The sequence below is a fragment of the Pinus tabuliformis genome, chromosome 9 (assembly GCF_031772625.1).
Source record: "Pinus tabuliformis cultivar Carrire ecotype Pingquan chromosome 9, CPIR1, whole genome shotgun sequence".
Lineage (NCBI taxonomy): Eukaryota > Viridiplantae > Streptophyta > Pinopsida > Pinales > Pinaceae > Pinus > Pinus tabuliformis.
Genome location: NC_142307.1, coordinates 297971989 through 297993483, shown reverse-complemented (window position 1 = coordinate 297993483; position 21495 = coordinate 297971989).

Genomic DNA, 21495 nt, shown 5'->3' with positions numbered 1-21495 from the left:
TTAAGAAAATACTTATAAGTGATATGGAAACTGAGAGTGGGACTCTAACTCACCACTAAACCTTAGACACACTATAGACAAGTATTTATTTCAGTAGTCACCACAAGCCATATTCTAGAGCTTGAGGAGAAGTCTTTTCAAAACAAACAAATGAATTCTATCAATTGAAACAAGGTGTTCCAAGGTTGCCACACCTCCACCCACCAGAAATTAAAAATCAAATAACCACCATGAACCACTTAATTTGCATATAGCCATCATCCACTCATGAAATTAAACCAATATCCTCAGTAGAAACTGGGTGTCTCAAGGCCACACTGCCTTCAACCACCAACTATTTAATGATTGCACACAACGCACAAAACACATCATTTTATGCAGAGAGACTTGAATATCAATATCCCAACCTCTGGGGATTTGGACATAAGGAGTCCCAATTCATATGTGGAGAGAGATACTGATAATGATATGGAGGTTTGTTATTTACGTTACCTCTGAAGGTACAAGAGTGCACTCTCTAGCAGATTCTTAGTAGAAATCCCACTTATGTTCTCTGCCCAACCCCATGGAACACCCATCAGTTGTTATCAACCCACTAGAGCTATAAGGCACAACCATTGCTTAGTGATTGTCAACCAACAATAATTTTGAGTTTCTCAACTAGACTATCATTTGATCCCACTGTGATTATTAGCCAGCAAGCCTCATGGATTTCTTTGTTATGTTATCACCAAAGCTTCTTTGTTTCACTATCAACAAAGCTTCTTGGTGATTATCAGTCATAAAGCCTCATGGGTTTCTCATCTAGGCTATCAATTGTGATTCCCTCTCCTTAAATTTTCTAAGTCCCATTATTCTTGTTTGCCCTTTTTGCAATTCAATTTTTCTTACCATCTAAGAGCCTCATGGCCTCCCTATCTTTTTCACGCTCTTTTTCTTTTCCTATTATTGCGCGTATGAATATAAAATGTGTTGTGGGGAAAAGTATCCAACACGGAATGACCCTATCCCACTCTAAGGGTGATAGTTCCTTAGCAACAGCTGAAAGCAAAGCTATCTAAAGTTTCTTCTTTATGACATGCAAGAGATGAAAGGAAGAGATCCACTTACCGATGTCTTGTGCAAATGGTCGATCCAATCTCCTCTATTTGCCGCTTGCTCCCAGCTCCAAGTCTTCTCACGGGCCCAGCTACACGAGATCCTGCGAACAAGACAAGAAAAGGAAACTACAAGAAGCATGCATTCATAATTGATTCAAGGATTAGCATAAATCAAATACGCAAGTAAGACAATACACCATTGAAACACATGCGAATAGAAGAACCTCAAATGCTTTATTAATATAAGGAAGTAAGGTTCAGGCGGTGATACAACCGTAAGAGGTCCAATCCAGCATCACCTTCCCGACGGAAAGAAATCTCCTCTTCACCTCCCTCAAGCAATCACCCAATACTCTCAACTGTAAACCAACAACAATTCTTTGCACAAAATTCCGGCCTCCAGATCCCATGGGATGAGATCCTTATATAGAGTTTTGGAGTGAAGATAAGTCAGCTTGATGTGTGACTTGTTGTCCTCTTCAACTCCAGTTGTTCTTCAGTCCTTCACTCGGAGTTTCTACCTTCCACTTGGAGTTTTAGAAGCTCTTAACTCATCATTAGGCGAATCTTCTGATCCAAGTGTCAATTTGGAAGCTTCCTGGGCACTGGCACATTGAGAAAAGATTCCTCCACATGTCAAAGTACGCCCAGCGCAGGTAGCCTTTGTTCCACTTGCTATGCAACGCAGGTACACCATAGGGCTTTTGACATTCAGCGCAGATGCTTAGTGGAGCAGCTGCTTTGATCCAAAATTGACCTGTTTTTGAGTGTTTTTCAGTGGAGAACTGATCTGAAGTGCTGTGGTTTGCTGACCTTGTTCCCCTAGGGGTAGGAACAACATGTTTAGGGACTTTGGATCCCTCAGATTACTGACATTTCATGCTCTATGCTGTAAGGCACAAAAATGTCTATAACAGTTGCCCCCTAAAGTATGAGGTCGTTTATCGGGTGAAATGCTTTATTAGGAGGATCCGAAGTTCATTTAATCGTCGGGAGGTGACCTGTAACAAAATACAATACAATACATTATCTTTTCATACTTTCTTTTCATGATCTAGCTGATGCGGGCATTTCCCATGTTCAGCTTTATAAATACATTTGCTGTACATAAACAGACGATCGTCTGATAATAGACTGATAATTCTCTGCTTTTAATTATCATCCTTTTAGTAGGATGATCATCTGCTGCACATGTCTATGTTTTTATCTCCTGAATATATATCGCAGCCCGGATGGATGAAACTAGATCCGGGGTCTTCAAACTTGTCCGATCTTCACTCTAGTACAAGTCGATCCATGTGAGAATTTCTTGAAGTCGAACATGGAAAGACATCGCTTGATTACCAGTCAATAATGTAAACTGTTAACAAGCGCGAGAGGAATCACCGATAATGATGATGACCCTCAAGGTACTGCAGCACAATTCACGTGGCGTGAATATAGGATCTGACGTCGAACACCACGCAAAGTCTCCCGGTCGAAGGTCATTAATGTATACCTATCGCCGGAAGTGAGAAACTTGCCATTGAGGCATGCAAGCTTCAAAGTACTGAGGGGGTGTTCCTAGATCAACTTCTTGGATAATGAGCTGATGTCGACAAGAAGCGATCCGTCAAAGGAGGGCCTTAATGAATCCCACATCAGTGACACGGAACGGAGCTAGTGATGATGGTGAAAACGATCTGTGAAATATGATTCAGGGTGGCGGTCATGGAAGGATGAAAGATGATGTATGGTAGTGGATGGGACCTGGTTGACACTTTCTGAATGACATCTCTTGAACATATAACGACACTGATGTGATGGATCGGTAGCATTACCCCATGTATGGATGGTATGGCGAGACCATGGTGAAGGGACCGGTGAATGGAACTAACCCAACCCGATATTTACGGAGGCAAAAAGTGTCATGTTCAAGAGCGACTTGCTACCATTAAGCTTTGAGGTTCTTCCCAATTTTTCCCCAGTCATTTCTGACCAGTACCTCTTTATTTTTGTCAAGCTTGAGGAGGATAACATATGCTTGTTCTATAACCTGCCCTTCGGGCAAGCCCATCGCTATGTTTTAACGAGCCTAACGATAGGGAAACTCGTTCTCGTCTAAAGACAAGTTTGTCGCTATCTAATATTTTTAACGAGCCCAGCGACAAAGACAACTCGGTCCTTTTCATTTTTAGAGAGTCTGAAAAGGGTACATAAAGTGGACTCCAGGGGTCCTTTTTCGTCATCTAATCCCTTAAGTCCGAAAAAGTATAAAACAATACAGAAGGGATGAATGTTCGATATCTTTATCGAGCCGAACCAGACAAGCGCTCGATCTTTTTGTGCAATAATCCCTCAGGTCCAAAAAGATTAAAATCTAGAGGAGGGATAGCTCTTCCTGTCCTTTTAACGAGCCGAAAGGCCAAAACTCGGCAAACTTTTCATATTTTACGAGTCAGTGAAAAGAGCTCAAAGAAGACTCGTCTTTTGAGGAATGAGTGATAAACAGGGCTAGCAGCAGATTCCAGGTACAGGTTGGAATTTTCCAATCACGGCAGTATTACAAGGATGGCTAAGTGGAATCACTCTTCGCAGCTGTTCCTCAAAATAGGTAAACAATCAAGTGGATGTGAATGATCGGCCAAATGAAAAGTGGAGGTGACGGTGCACAAACACGACCAAGGCTTTTATGGCTGATGAATTTACGGTCTCAGATGGTTATTTACCGGTTCATTTTTCTTAATGAGCTTGAACTCTGGGGGGAAGCTTGCTCACATATGTGTTTATTTTTTAACGAGCATGAACCCTTGCGAAAACTGCTCGGTTTTGCGTTTATTTTTTTTAACGAGCATGAACTTTGCCAAAACTGCTCGTTTGATAAGATCAAATTCATATTTTACCATGACTAGCTTTTTCTTTTTCAGAGATAGTACTGTATCATCAATTGCTGCAACAAACTTTGTTAGAAACGGATAACATGAAGTAAAAATACTAATATTTCACTTTGAACTACGTAAAAAGCAATTAAAAGATGTTTTTACCTCTCATTTTACCATTTCATGTGCATTTGGTTTGTTGGAGCTTTGGAGGTGCCTCTTCCTCTTGATTTTTCACCAGCTGATTTCGGGAGATTCTGTGGACGATTTTCAGCGCCGTTTCCACCAGGTAGGAGCTAAACCCTAGCTCTATCTTTTCATGGTCTTATTTCTCAGTTTTATGCTTGTTTTCCTGCCCCCATGAGCCCCTGGGGTTTCTCTAGGGCGCTCTGCCATCAGCGCAAGTGCCCTATATCGAAACCTGCGTTGGGGTTCTCATTTTTCAAAGGCAGTTTGTCCCCCAACGCAGGTGAGACCCTTCCCTACCTGCGTTGGGCGCAGAAAACATTTTGGTTGCACAAATTTTCATGAGATTTTTGCCATTTTCTTTACTGAGTCAGGGATCTTACTCCTCCTCTTGTTTGTTTTGCAGAGTTTATTGGAGCAGAATGACTCTTACGTGGCGAGAACGAGAGCATGAAGAGGAGGACATGATTGCCCTCCATGATCCTGTTACCGTGAGCGCGTTGCGGAACTGTGGCTTGCTAAAATTCTTCCGTATATCTAGCATGAGGGCACAGATACGTTTACTGCAGTACCTGCTTGATGCTTGGGATCCTGTTAACCAAGTGTTCCAGATTAGGGGCAAGTCCATCCCCTTGACCATAGTGGACATTTACTTCTTGACCGGGTTGTCAAGGCGGGGTGCCCCCATTTCCTTGTCTGGTTCGGCCCGAGGGAGCGATTCCGTGAAAGATTATATCCGTCAGTATTGTAGGGAGGGATCCCAGCCGAGCAGAGACGGCAAGGTTTCTATCCGTGATATCACTGACAGGTCTCTCAGGTCTATTCTGTACACGATTTGTAGGATGGCCGGCAGCGCATCCCCTCATGTTGCCAACAGGTCTTATGTGCAGCACGCCCTGGAGTGTCTTCAGCCGAATGTTTTTAACTGGTGTGATGCAGTACTGGTTCAGATGAAAAACCAGTTGACCAAAGTAAAGGACGGGAAGCTGAAGAATTTTGGCTTCGGTTCAGTTTTGACTGCCTTCGCTTTGGAGAAGATACCCTTGGTGCAACCTCAGTATATTATTCTCGACTTGCCATCTCCTACTGAGCCACACATGCAGAGGTGGGTTGACCACATGTCCAGACATGCAGGTCAATCTCAGATTACTTTTACTGATGCCTTCTTTAGGTGGTTCGAGCGGCAGGATATGGCTTTTTCCGAGTATCCATATATTGGCATGGATTTCCGAGGTGATTCGGATTTGGTGCTACCGGATGGCGAGCAGTGGGGTGATCTTGGTAAATATTTTGACCTTATCACTGTTTACTGTTTTTTATTTATAATGTCCTTGTGCTTTACTCTATCAAGACTCTGATCAAACTCATGTGTGCATGCAGATGTTGGTCCCGTCCGTCCAGCAGTTCGTCCGAGAGCTCCGGCCGCTGCCCCAGCAGGGGAGGCTCCTGGGAGAGCTATTCTCTGTGACCTTGACTTGGCCGAGACTCTTACAGCTGTGCAGGAACAGGTCGAGGGTCTTACCCTTGGGATTCCGGATGTATGGATCGATGAGTTGCCTCTACGATTGCAGCGACATACTGCTGGTGTTCCTAGACGATGGTCTCGTCTTCTGCGCATGATTGCACAGGCCGTGGCATGTTATCATGAGCATCACTAGGCTAGGGTGCCCCCCAGCCATTTTTGAGTTTTGGGGTCATATGACCGATTTTGTCTTGGTTACAGAACATTATATGTAAACCGCAAACAGTTATATATATATTTTTGATTTTCGGGGTTTATTCCAGTTTTTATGTGATCCATGTATGAAACATCAATGATGCTTCTCTTTTTATCAATTTTGCAAATGTCTATCTAACACATAGTTTGCTAATGAGTCGGTTAATGTGTTTAAGTTTCTGGAAATGTGTTGATATTGGATAAAATCAAACTGTCTTTCCAAGATTTTAACTCTTAGGAACTTGCGATAAATAGCTGGATTTCGGACAGAGTAGGTACCATTGAGCTGTAGTACCACGAGCTGTGAGTCTAGCCTGACGACTAGCCGGCGTATGCCATGGGTGATGGCATCAGAGAGGAGCTCTATCAACGCGCTATACTCAGCGATATTATTTGTTGATTGACCAATATATACCCCCCTGAAACTCACTAACTCGCCGCTTGGGTCAAAAATGGCCCATGCTGCAGAGGATAGGTTCCTCGAACTACGACTCGCTCCGTCAGCATATCCAACCCACGGTTCCAATGGATTTGACATCTGCAATAAGTGTAAAAAGCGGATTACTTAAACTGGAACAAACGCTTTAGCGAAAACAAAAATGTAACAAAAGCATACAGGTTACTATTAGGCATAGTAACGCTTAAGGTACAACCCGTTACGGGGTTGCGCCAGTGGAATTCCGTCATAATCTACCAACTCGTAGGCACCTTTTGCTAACACCCTTTTAACAATATAAGGGCCCATCCATAAGGACTTGAATTTCCCAGCTCCCAATTTATCGGATTCTTGGTCATAAAGCAAGACCAAATCACCTTCTGAGAAGACACGAGGTTTGACATTTTTGTCGAACTGCGCCTTGACTTGTTTCTTATGGGCTTCGTTAGCCAAAGCGGCATCACGACGGGTTTCATCCAACTGGATTAACTCCAAGAAACGAGCCTCTTTTTCCGAAGTTCCGGGGAGGAGATCAATTGCGAGTTTAAGGGACGAAATTTCACACTGGATTGGTAGGATCGCCTCCAGGCCGTACACCAGTTGAAACGGTGTGAACCCAGTGGCATTCCTTACCGATGTTCGGTAGGCCCACAAAGCCGAGTACAGGATCAAATGCCATCTTCTTTGTGATCCCCAACCATCCTTTGCAGCATGCGCTTCAGGACCTTGTTGATCGCTTCAACTTGTCCGTTAGCTTGCGGATAGTATGGAGTAGAGCTGTCGTGAGACAATCCTAGTTTGGCAGTTAATTCAACCATCATGTGATTGCGAAAATGCGATCCATGATCTGTCACTATGGCCTGTGGTACGCCGAATCTGGCGACTACATGATTAAAAAAGAATAGGGCTGTTGTTTCACCAGTGTTATCCAATGTAGGCATCGCCTCGGCCCATTTGGTAAAATAGTCAACTGCGACTATAATATACCCATGCCCCCCGGTCGAGGTGGGGTTACATTGCATGAAATCGATGCCCCACTTGGCGAAAGGCCCCACAGCTATTATTGGCTGTAAAGGAGCGGGGGGTCTTCTGGTTTTGCTATCAAAAATCTGACATGCATGGCAACTTCTAACTGCGGTTATGCAATCTTTGAACATGGTTGGCCAGAAGTATCCTGCTCGTAAGATTCTTTGTGCTGTAGCGTATCCAGATTGATGCCCCCCACAGGTGCCTGAATGACATTCATTCAGGGCTTTTTCGGCCTCCTCATGGGTGAGACACCTTCTCAGAACCGTATCGACACCACGACGGTAAAGCGTATCACCGACGATCATGTAGTCTTTTGCTTGGTATCGAATGCGTTTTTGTTCTGAGTGAGAGGTGTCTGGCCGAAACTTTTGGGTTTGGAGATAAACTATTATATCTCCATACCACTCATCACTTGCTGATATCAGAAACAAACTTTCGTCCACGATCGATTCTTTGGACGTTTCATCGTTGGACGATGATGGGTGATCGCATAATAATTCTGCGAAAACTAAAGCTTTCTTTGATTTGGATTTCACAAATTCCAGATCAAACTCTTGAAGGATAGCTATCCACTTTGAATATTTGCCCCCAAGCAACTGTCGCGACAGTATATAAGTCATGGGGTTGCAATCTGACAATACGGTGGTCTTCCTAAAGAGGACATAGTGCCGAAATCTTTGTATCGCTTGAACAGCCGCCAATGCTAGCTTTTCAACATGAGAATATTTACTTTCTGTATCATTTAAGTTTTTACTTAAATAATATATAGGGTGTTCAATTCCATCGACTTCTTGAACTAAAACCATTGCTATGGTCGTATCTGCTGCAGCCAGATACAGGTTAAAGTCCCTTAGATAGTCTGGGGCGTACATTAATGATGCTTTGACTAGCGCTTCTTTCAAAGCATCAAAGGAAGCTTGTGCAACCTGGTCCCAGACGAAAGGTACATCCTTTTTCAGGAGACGGGTATAACCTTTAGCAAGTTCTGCGTAATTTGGAATGAACCTCCTCAGAAAGTTTGCTTTCCCTTGGAGTTTCTGAATCTGAAGCAAGTTCGAAGGTGGAGGCAAATTAATGATTGCCTGCACCTTGCAAGGGTCGAGACGAATCCCATCCTTGGAGACTATAAAGCCAAGTAAACGACCAGAACCGACGCAAAACACACATTTGTGCGGATTGAGTCTTATCTTGTAGTGTCGGCAACGTAGAAATATCGCTCTTAAATGTTGCGGATGATCAGTCCGCTTCTGCGAATGAGCCGGAAGATCGTCGAGATAAGGTTGAACGATGTTCTTGATGTCATGGAAAGCATAATTCATTTCTCTCTGAAACGTCGCCCCTGCGTTCTTTAAACCAAAGGGTAATTTTCAATAAGCGAATGTGCCCCACGGACAAATAAATGCAGTCTTTGACTGGTCCTGCGGGCGGATATTAATCTGATTATACCCGGAAAATCCGTCCATAAACGAAAAGATTTCACATCTGGCGCATTCATCAATTATCTGGTCGATGAAGGGTGTAGGGTAGTTGTCCTTTGGACAAGCTTGATTTACATCCCTATAATCGACGCACACTCGTATTGTTCCCTGTTTTTTCATAACAGGGACAATATTCGATACCCAATCAGTTAGAGGAACCGGGTAGATGAAACCAGCATGGAGAAGCTTCTCAACTTCTGCCTTAATGGCAGCGGCTTTCTTGGGGTGCACCTGCCTAAGCCGTTGTCTTACTGGTTTGACATCAGGATACATCTTAATTTCATGTTCAACGATACTCGAGTCAATGCCTGGCATTTCATCATATGTCCAAGCAAAGACATCTCTAAATTCGCGGAAAAGAGCTTTATATATTTCTTGTTCTGAAGGGGAACAACCTTTGCCGACATAAATATTCTCTACAATGTCTGTTTTGGTCGAGATATTTATGGCTATAGTCTCTTCTATATTGGATAGGTTTCTCTCGGAATCCACCGTGTTTACAGTATTTGTTAGGAACTCAAATACTGAAGGGTGATACAGGTCGCCTTGAGTATCTTCCTTAGGAAGGGAACGATGGTGGTTATCATCCCATGGTGCCCCCTCAATCCACATTGATTGCAGGATTCCTTCGTCACTTGCATGCACTCGTGACCAAGGATCCAAAGGGGTACCACATTCTCCTGACCTATCTACCCAAACGCTTGACGAGCATTGATTTGGGCTCGCCTCCCATGCCTGAAACATTGATTGCTACAATATTTCGATTGGGCTCGGGTGCAAGACCATTGCCCGATCCATGACGACTTTGTCTTTTGCGACCTTCGTGGAAGATATCATGTTGCAGGTAGCCACCAATGGTACATTTCCTATGTACATATGATTCGGTAGCGAGAAAGTCCCCATCATCGTGGGGTCCTTCAACAGGCCTACTCCTATATCTTGAATTGAATGGTCGCTTTCATGGATCATGGGAATGCTTCCCGTAACTTGTGAACCATTAAGGAGGAAGCTCTGTTGGTCGACGACCGTAATCCCTCCTTCAAACGGGAATGCGATCTTCCTAAAATAAGTCGACACGACAGCTGCCATGGCATAAATCCATGGTCTTCCCAGTAGGATGTTGTAATCCAGTTTCCCATCTATGACTTCAACATCAATTTCTACTGTTTTTCCACCTAGTTCAACCTTCAAGTTACTTAGGATACCGTAAGGGGTATATGTCCTACCGTCGAAAGCCTTTAGTGTTGTCGAAGATCTTGACAAGGTTGGTGACCCTAGCGTTTTCCAGCAGCTCATCGACATAATACATGTCGATGCCCCCTCGTCAATAATTGTTCTGTGAACAGTTTTGTTGAGGGCCTTCACTTGAATAAGGAAAGCTAGTTGAGCTGGTAACTGAGGGTCATACCCTTTGTGATCAAAGGACACAAGATTGGAATCCTTAGGATCAACCCCCCCTATTGCCGATAACAATGCCTGCCTTTGGGATGGACAATTTTGTAGTACTTCTAGAGTCGACATAGCGGATGGCGATTGAGCCAAATCTTCTACTATGTTATAATGCTGCGCCGTTCTGGCACGAGGATTAAAAGTCGACTTGTGTACTACACCCTTAGGTGCTTTTATCGTTAATTCTGGCGTTATGGGTGGGACAACTTCTGTCGAAGTCGTCGTCGAACTACTAGGTTGATCTTTACCTTTTTCGTTTGACAGTTGCGGATTTCCGTAATCTTTGTTCCTTGTCGAAATCAAAGCATCATTCTGCTGCTTGGAGATCGATAACATTAGCACTTGCGACGGGGAAGCATTTCCACTATCAACCATATTTTGACCTGGATTGGGAAATGGATCAGTCAATACAGCTGGGTTCTTCGGACTCTTAAAGAATCTCTTGAGTTCAGCTTTGTATGGACATTCTGTCGTCTTGTGATCTTCGTCACATATCGTACAGGGCCATTTCTTTTTCCCTTTCCTAGGAGAGCTTGAAGAAGCTTTTTTAGGTGACGGATCATCCTGCTGCTTCTTCTTCCCTTTGTTTTGTTTCTTCTTGCTTCCTGGTTGAGTGGTTTCTTTGCCTTTATCCGCAGATATGGCATTTACTTCCGAAGCAAGAATTTCTTCATGGGCATTTCGATCTGAAGTCTTACGGGCTTTCTGAGGTGAAGCCTTTCTCGACTTCGCGCTTGCAGTGCCAATCACGCCATCTCCGGCATGAGAGTCAATATTCGATTTAGGAGGGGGAGGAATTGAAAATTCAGGTCTGGGGGCATCAGGTATTTTGTCGTAGAGCGTGCCAGACTGAGTATATACTAAGTCTAAATATTGAGCACGAGCGATGACTTGCTCCTCTGTTACGACTCCCCCCTTGGCCACATCTTCCGTTATAGCCGGAAGTAATGACTTTATAAACCATTCAGCTAATAGCTGATCAGGAACGTATGTTTTTACCATCCTACGACGGCGACGCCACTCATGTATATGATCTGATATGTGAGTAGCTGTCGTTTGTTTGAAGTTGGTCAGTATTTCGGTTCCTGTTTCATACCTAATTGGTAATTGAAAATGAGTTAAGAAAGTCGTGGCTAAGGAGCTGAAATTGTCGAAAGAGGCTCTCGGCAATTCTATATACCATTTAGCCGCCGGACCTGTCAATGTCCTCTGGAAGAGGCGAAGTCTTATCGAATCATCGTTTAGAGTGTTCGATGAACACCACAGATGAAAAGTCATGACGTGATTCGACGGGTCTTCACCTGGATTTCCATTGAATTTAGGGATGTCCGAGGGAAGTTTGTGAGGAATCGCTGGCCACCAAGGGGCATAAGCAATCGGATCGTTTGTCAACCGATGTAAATCGGGTAACTCTAGAGTTGCCACGAATGGCAGCTGTTGACTCAGATTAGGCGAAGCGTACCCAGGATACGAAGGGATCGCCTGAGCAGTTGGTCTTTGCATACCGGCATAATGTATTTGATGCTGGTATGATTGATACGGTTGGTGGACTACCCCACTGTAAAGCGGTTGGTTTAGACCGTTTTGGATATACGGTTGTCCACTGTTCGCAAAAATCTGCTGCTCGGTACCTTGGTACACTTGCTGGAACTGCGGTTGTTGATACTGCACCAACCATGGTTGTGATACCATTGGTTGTTGTGCGATGCTTACCACTGGGCCAAGATGAGGGGTAAATGTACCCGTTTGTGCTTGTGCCGCCCCGCCAGCCGGCGATTGTGGTTGAGTGGCAGGGTCAAGGGGCTGTTGCATTACAACCTGAGGAAACTGAGGTTGACATACAACAGGCACCGTTTGAACTTGCGACACGGTTACAATCGCTGGTGTCGTCGGGATGTTCGTCACAGGCATTTGTTGTTGCATAGAATACACAACTCTTGGTTGCTGGGGTAGCATGGGTATCCAACCACTTGTAGTTATTCCAGTATAACCTGAATATGGTTGTGAACTCCCGTATGGGTAACCTCCCGGAGGGGGTAATGAAAAGGCATATTGCCCCCCATACGGTGGTGGTCCGGGACCGAGAGGATTTATTACACCTCGAGGACCGGATTGCCCAAACTGATTTCCGAAAGGATCAATTTGTTGAGTTCCAACATAGGAGTTACCGGGTATTATCCCGGGAGAGCAAACAGGAACAGACCATACTGTCGTCATGGCCCCCGAAGGGACCCCCTCAATCTGTTGAGAGTTAGGGACAGATGGTATGCTGGCGAACATTGTCGGAATGACTGCAGGGGGTTCTGCTGTCGCTGTGTCATTTGGCACAGTCCTAGATGTTGACGGTTGTTCAGACATTTTGAGTCTATCCAGTAGATTGCCTAGTGATTCTTCAGGAACTTCTCTGGGTGATAGGCTAGCTTCTGATGCAGTAGGAAGTAGAGTGATCCCTGCTCCAAAATGTGTTGGAGTAGTTGCTTGCGGATCTTCTACAATTTCTTCTATTGCGACCAGACCGGGTGGAAGAGGAAGACCGTCAGGTCCGTAGAATATTTCTGGTGCCGAAGAAGGGGTTGTTTCGACAGCGACAGTTGTTTGAGGAGCAAGACTCTCTGAACCGATCACTGATGGAACTGATTCAGTAACACAAGTATTTGCTCTCAGACTAGGATCAGTGTTACTGTCCTTCTGGGGCTGTTGAACTTCTTCAATAGGGGCAGGGTTTCCAGAAATGTTTGGAGTAACCGGAACCTCAGATGTCGTCGGAACACTTGTTCTAACTTTGACAGGAGATTTGGAACCAGTTGAACGAGATCGCTTTGCCCGGGTTGTTTTCGATTCCGGAGACAAAGACGGTTGTCTCGTGTTCCTCCGCGAACGACGGTTCATCGATTGACTTTCTTCCACGATTGCGGATTACTTGATCAACCAACAATGCACAGGGTAAAATGTGTTTTCGAAATGAATTAATTTTAGACGCTTTTAAGACACAACTTGCTTTTTCATGTTTTAAGAGTCGAGAAAAAGCTAAAGATGACTCTAGTCCCCTTCGATGTATTAACGAGCCCGAAGTGACAAATGCTCGGATGGACTTTTTCAGTTATAGAGTTTGAAAAAGGCCAAAAGAAACTACTCTGGAGTTCTAGGCAGAGGGTGTGCCAAACCTTTCGCGAAACCACAGAATACGTTTTACGGTACGAGTGGTCGATCTTCGTGAATGCTGTGTTCACTGCATCGCGATCAGTAGGGCGGCAGACACGGTTTCCTATGGATAAAGGCTTTGTTCCTATAGGGGTCCCCCAATATACGCGACGGTACGCGGGGGCACAAGTCCGTATTAGTGCTATCGTCCCTCAGGAGGAATCACCCACCTTCGTAGAGATCGACAGTCACTATGTTTAACGACGCCGGTTCACGTCTCTACCTAGACCTCTACTGTGTTTCGTTATGTTTCAAAGCGTTGTTAGATAAATTCAGTTCTTTTTAGGTTGATCTTGCTTAGCAGTTTGCCTTTATGGATCACCACGTGATGTATGATACAACTCCTAAATGCAGTCTAAGAATGATAAGCAAGCTTTTTCAATTCTTTCAACTTTATGAAAATCTTAACTACTGAGGGAAAAGAAAGACATCATCTTTTCAAACAGATCATAGAGCACACACTGATGCACTTTTCCTAAATCGACATGCAAACTGTCAAAATGCACATGCACAATGCAAGTATTTCTTTTCTTCTTCCTTAATGTTGATGTATTACAAAAAGAAAGCTGTTGTACGATTTCGAATTCTATTTCAAGTGAACGCAAACAAGTATTTGTCCAATAATCAAAAGAACACCTTAAGATTCACTCGTTTCAAACACAAGAAATACTGAAATTCGAACCATATAACGAAAGCAAATGCTCAAGCAGCTATGAACAGCAATAAACTAGCTCTTAGAATCACAACGACACTTTCTCACAGGTCTAGATCCAAGAGGTCACAGCAATACTAGTTCACTTTCGCTACGGGAAACTGTGAATGAAAGCAAGAAATACAATAAGAACAATCACGGTTTCTTCATACAACTGAGGCGGAATGAAGGCAAAGAAAGGTAGTTTCAGCTGGGTATACAGGTTGACAACAGGCTGCAAAAACAATACTGAAAACTGGGCAACAGAAAGCAGGGAACCCCAGTTGCACAAGGCAAAACTGGATCAGCGCAGGTACTGCACTGTCAATCTGACATGCAGCGCAGGTAGCCCCTTCGGGACCTGCGTTGCAGCGCAGGTAGCCTTTGTGGCAGCTGCACTGAAGAGACAACTCTCGTCTCTCTCAGATTCCGGGTCACAGATTGCTCAAAAATCAGTGGTTTTTGGCCAAATCAGAAGCTATCAGACAAGTATACACTAGAGGATGATTGAGGAAGATGAACACTATCACAAAGAGCTAAAAAGAGTCCTTGTGGATCAGCTCTTCAAATCATAAACATGCCCAGCACTGAGCTAGAGTAGCTGCCCTCTACTTTGCATTCGAAGGATTCGAATGCAGTTCGATTCGGTACTCCCTTTGTTTAGGAAATGAATAGCAAGAAACACAAGCTACCAACAAGACACGATCCCCAGTGGAGTCGCCAGTCTGTTGTGGGGAAAAGTATCCAACACGGAATGACCCTATCCCACTCTAAGGGTGATAGTTCCTTAGCAACAGCTGAAAGCAAAGCTATCTAAAGTTTCTTCTTTATGACATGCAAGAGATGAAAGGAAGAGATCCACTTACCGATGTCTTGCGCAAATGGTCGATCCAATCTCCTCTATTTGCCGCTTGCTCCCAGCTCCAAGTCTTCTCACGGGCCCAGCTACACGAGATCCTGCGAACAAGACAAGAAAAGGAAACTACAAGAAGCATGCATTCATAATTGATTCAAGGATTAGCATAAATCAAATACGCAAGTAAGACAATACACCATTGAAACACATGCGAATAGAAGAACCTCAAATGCTTTATTAATATAAGGAAGTAAGGTTCAGGCGGTGATACAACCGTAAGAGGTCCAATCCAGCATCACCTTCCCGACGGAAAGAAATCTCCTCTTCACCTCCCTCAAGCAATCACCCAATACTCTCAACTGTAAACCAACAGCAATTCTCTGCACAAAATTCCGGCCTCCAGATCCCATGGGATGAGATCCTTATATAGAGTTTTGGAGTGAAGATAAGTCAGCTTGATGTGTGACTTGTTGTCCTCTTCAACTCCAGTTGTTCTTCAGTCCTTCACTCGGAGTTTCTACCTTCCACTTGGAGTTTTAGAAGCTCTTAACTCATCATTAGGCGAATCTTCTGATCCAAGTGTCAATTTGGAAGCTTCCTGGGCACTGGCACATTGAGAAAAGATTCCTCCACATGTCAAAGTACGCCCAGCGCAGGTAGCCTTTGTTCCACTTGCTATGCAACGCAGGTACACCATAGGGCTTTTGACATTCAGCGCAGATGCTTAGTGGAGCAGCTGCTTTGATCCAAAATTGACCTGTTTTTGAGTGTTTTTCAGTGGAGAACTGATCTGAAGTGCTGTGGTTTGCTGACCTTGTTCCCCTAGGGGTAGGAACAACATGTTTAGGGACTTTGGATCCCTCAGATTACTGACATTTCATGCTCTATGCTGTAAGGCACAAAAATGTCTATAACAAAATGGTTGTCCTATTTTTCCATGAGAGTCTCTCAACCTCCTCTTTGTGCCACAAGAGCCTCCCCAACTTCCACTTACTCATTGTGGTTCTAATTGAATTTGCCTCCTCTTCTCTTCATTCTACAGGAGCTTCCCTAGCTTCCACTTACTCATCATGGTTTTAGCTGACTTTGCCTCCAATTTTCTTCTTCGTTTCAACAAATGAAACCTTTTGTCTCCTTCTATGGGCCATGCAGAATCCTTCTTTGGAACATGCAACCGACTCATAAATTATTTGCCTGTTCTTGCTTATAGTATTTTCCCAATAGGAACATGGGCATGTCCTCCTTTTTAGTTGAATTTTAATACATAATAAACTTTATTAAAACATATCAAGCAGCTCATGGCTGGCATTTATAACACCAAGTTCCTTAAGCAAGATCCCTTTCTCAAACTTTTAAATCCATGTCCCTTTCTCTTATCCATTTTTAATTTATGGTTACATAGTTACAGGGAAATGTTTACAAGGGGAATTAACCCACAAGGAATGTCACACCATGTTTCTCACACTTGGCGGTGGCAATAGATGGGCTACAACATTTGGAGGTGGCGAGTACAACACATTTCATTTATTGAATTCAAGTCACTATTGACCATATGTAACATCCCTGGTGAAAAGTCCATGTACTAAAAGTAAATAATGATAGAAATAATAACCACGGTAGATGGGACACTTATTCCAAGTTGAATGTTGGGCAAGGCATCCTAGGGGGTGTTCATTTGGTTTATTATGGCTAAGGAAATTGGCAAAGGCCATGGCTAAGGCTTTGGAAAGGCAAAATGACATTTTTGGCACACTTATTTATGAAAATAATGGATATTATGAGAAAAAGGAGGTGAAAGGTCATGGGTTGCATGTGAGGAGAAAATTGAAGGAAAATAATGGAGAATTAAGAAAATAGAGGCCTCATTCATAAAAAGGCTTCTGAGGATCAGTTGGTAACCTTTTTTCAGTTCATTTTTGGAGCTCTCTCATTATTCTCTCTCTCCCTCACTCTTGGACACTTAGATCTTTCTTGAAGAAATTTTTGGCATTGGATCAAGAAAGGAAAAAGAAGGCAAGAGGAAGCAAAGATCAAGCAGGGAAAGGCAGGATCAAGCAGCTACAGTAAGATTCATTGTAGACATCGATTTGCATGTGTATTTTCCTTACTAGATTTTGCATGCATGGTATTGCATGTTGTTCTTTTGTTGTTGTGGCATGGGTTTTTCCAAGTGTAACAACGTTTTCAGCCTAGCCTTTCCGTTTCCAGATAGCCATGGTGTGATGGGGTTCTCATGTTTTAGTTGAGATGGAATTATGGATGGATTCAAAGCTGAGTGGGGTGGATATCCAAATGATAGAGAACATGTCCTAGTGGTCCCTGAACAAGACTATGGATCACGGTAAAGCCACTAGACTAGTGACCCCTGAGCCAGATTGTGGGTTGTGGTAAAGCCACGATTTTGTTGCCTCTATGGGCCTAGGAATCCTTGTCGATGAATGGCAGGATATACGGTAAAGCCAAGAGGTGGATTTCTCTCCGTTGGGCCTAGTAATCTCAGGTTTAGGATACGTGGTAAATCCTGGAGATTGGGTCTCGGTTTAGGGCCTAGCGATCCGGGTTTGCATTGCAGTAAAGCCTGAGAGACTAGGAGATATGAAAACGCCTCACGGTGTAGGTGGAGAAATCCGGTGGCATCCATGCTTGTTTGGCATAGTGATCGGGTGGAGATCTTGATAAATCCTTTTATGATGTGTTCATTGTGTTGGCCTAGTGATCCGGGATGGATTACAGTAAATTCTGGTTTCCGTTGATGAGGGTGAGGTGGTTTAGCCTTGGTATGCCCTACTTGTTTCTTTTGGTTTGATTCCCACATTCATGCTTAGAATATGGCATAGGGGTGAATGGATGAAGAGAGATTTGGCTCAACCATTCTATAGTCGGCTAGAATGTGGAAATCCCATCCCAGGTTTGGCATTTTCATCATTAATCAAAATTTATTTCTCCTTTCTTTTTCTATGAGAATTTTGATGGATTATATGTGGTCCATATTGTTATACTTTGATGAGTATTTATGTTTTTATTATGCTAGTTACATCTGTGTTTTATGACAACAGTTATGTATCGCTCTAAGCATACTTTTACTTGTAAATGAATGGATAATGTATCAATGGTCTAATATATGCTAATGCATCAAATGACATGAGGGAACAATGGTTCTTAGCGATTCTCAGATAAGTACAAGATCCCTATGTTTAATTCTGTTGGTTGCACCTGTAGATTACATGCTTACGACATGTTTGATGAAATGCCTATCATGGCTAGTAGGGGTATGATTAAGGTCTTGTTTAAATTACTACTTTTTCATCATTGTTTCTGTGTTATTTTATTGCTCCTACGTTATCATTTCATTCTGGGAAGTGACCTGGGCTCTAGGCCTGAAAAAGTGGCTCAAATCCTTGGGACACTGGCAGGCAAGCCTGTGAGAGCGACTCTAGGTTTCTAGATGTTTTCATACCTATAGCATGAGAGTGGTTGAGTCTTAAGTTGGTCAAAACTTCATTAGGACCCAAAGGAAATTTGTCTGAAGTGTTGGATTGGTTCCAGAGGGTCCTGAAGTTGATGTTGAATGCCTGTGTGTTATGTTTCCATCGATTCCACTTCCTTAAAGTCACATAGGAGGTTGAATCTAATCATAGTAGCATATCATCACATGTTTACCCCTGTTGGCATGGTTACTTGGGTAGATGTGTGAGGAGGGTGTTACAAATCTATATCATAGCATGGTTCACACCTCAGATTGGATGGGTGTTATAAAATTATATATTACAAAGCAATGGAACACATAAAATATTGCAGAAATATAACCACAGAAAACACATAAAAAAATAGAGACACAAATATACGTGGTTCACCCAATTTGGGCTACGTCCACGAAGAAACAGCCAATCCTTCCTTTTATATTATCCAATAAAATGAAGCGATACAACCTACATCAGATCCATTGTAATTCCCTCTTCGCTCTCACACAATATCCTCTCTCTTTCTTGCTAAGAATACACATCTACATAACCGCAATACAATTCCCTCATATATAACGAGGGGTTTCCTTCTCGGGAAAAAACCTTAAATTAAACATAACTTGTACCATCATATTTTCGCCTAATGCACAGCCCAGATTGACTACGAAATTACAACATTTTACAAGGCAATTTTACATCTATTTTTATCCTCGGTGGCATTGCCCCCGATCCCCCGCCAAGGGGGGATCTAAAGAATCGTCGTCGCCCCCCCTTCAAGCCCTTTGGCAGCACGCATAAACAGGCAGTGTTGCTGCCACATTATGAAATGGGGTCCAATGCGACGATACCTCTGAATAAAGAAGATAATCAGGCTCCACACCCAACAATGGGCGGTGCGTGTGGGTCATGCATGTGTGTCTCTTACGTTTACTTTCCATGTGCTTGTTGCATTGCATAATGTTGATCATGGTTGTAGTAAGGTTGTCATGAGGAACTTGATGTTGATTTTGCGGAATGCAATGTCATGAGTATATGACTGGTTACATATTGTTATATGTCGCTTACATGCTGTTATATGTCACTTAATTAAATCCTTGTATGTTAGGTTGCATTATTGTATGTTTCATTACATGTATCAGTCTTGTAGGTTCGTTACAAGAATTGATCGTTTATGCTCGACTACATGTGTTCATGTGTATGTGTAGTTGATTATGCTGCTTATGCATGTTGGCGGTTGCATGTGGAAATGTGTACATTGGCATAATGGTTGTTGTTGCCATGCATGGGGTCATGGTACGTGTAGTTGATATAGTCACGCGTTGATGACATGACCCTAGCTATAATAATGGGTAAATGGTTCTGTACTCATGTTTTATATGTCTATATGAAGTTGTCATGCATGAATGGTCTTGGTTATAGTTATGCATGAATAGTAGGTCAAACATGCCTTGTGAAGTCATGGTATGCAATTTATGTCATCAGGGTGATATTGGTATGTTATGAGGCTAATGTGTTGGCTGAGATAGAACAGGAGATGCATATCATCAAAGTGAGGTTGCAGAATTGGACCTCGAGACAAGAGCATGTCATTATACAGGTGTGTATGTTGGGTGTTCAAGTATGTAAGTTAAGGATTGTTATATGCATTAGGGTTATATACATTAGGTTTATGTACATGTATTTTGATGTTATGATTACATACATGATAGATGATAGTTGATTATTATAGTCATAAGCACATGTGTTGGATAGTCAAGAATGATAGTAACCTATGGTTGTATGCATTGCTATTATTGTTTTATGTTAGATAACTTGATGATTATGTTATATGTTGTTGATGAGTATGTTATAGGTCAACTTCTTGTTGTTATATGCTAGTAACTTGATGATTAGGGTTATTACATTAGGACCTTGATGTTATATGTATCATGCTAAATTGGATTGGCCTATGAATATGGTTAGGGATGAGACATTTAGGTATGAGTCAACTTATTGTGACATTTTGTTGTACTAATCTGGATTGATCGCACATATGAGAGTGTTATGCATGAATAACAATTGTTTATAAGCTTATGATGTGAACATGCTAGTTAGTGACTATTATGGATATCATGATCTTATTTATGTTTGGGTTGATATGTTGTGAAGTTATATCATGCTAACTAGATTGATTTTGCAGGCAATATTTCCTCCTCTAAGATACATTAAGGTGTGAACTTTCTTATGTCATCTACCTTGTGCTTGATTGTTTGAGTATGATGTTTGTTTGGTGTTTGAGTGTTTGATGTCTATTATGTCGTCTGGTTGATTTATTTAACATGGTATGTTTGCAAGTTGGTTGAAGGTTTGATGAATTGCATAATATGAGTATGTGTTCAAATGATCTTGTTTCAAGATGATTATACTAACACATATGTGTTGAGACAGTTGATATGTACTTGAGTATAAGTGGGTGACATTTGTAGCATTATGTCTAATGACTATGAGTTTAATATGGGTTATGACATGATTGTTTGTAAAAGTTGATTTCAAATTGATAGGTATGATTGTCTTGATATTTGTAACATGTGGTTGACATGTGTGAGTAGTTGCAGGGAACATGCTTGGTATTAGCGTGACAAGGTAATATTTGATATGTTTATATAACTAACAGTTGGGTGATGTGACAATACATAGTAAGCCTCGATTGCAACAAGGTAAAAAGGTAAGGGAAAGGAATTGGGCAATAATTCATTTGGTTGTGTTTGGAAACCATAATTCCAAACAAATGAGTACTTTGCACACATGAAGTCTTATTAACCTTGATTTGTCTAAAATTATGTGGATATGTGTTATATTCATGGACATGTAATTGACAGGTATATTAGCTAGTCTCTAGTTACAGGTGGATTTGTCAAGGGAATCAGAGTCCCTTGAGAGATGGCATGGATGTGTTCAGCTACAAGGAAACATGCTTGGCACAACAAGATAAGGTTTATGGTGTATGGTTATATTTATTTATGCACTGAAATTTATGTGTTTATGGCGGTATGA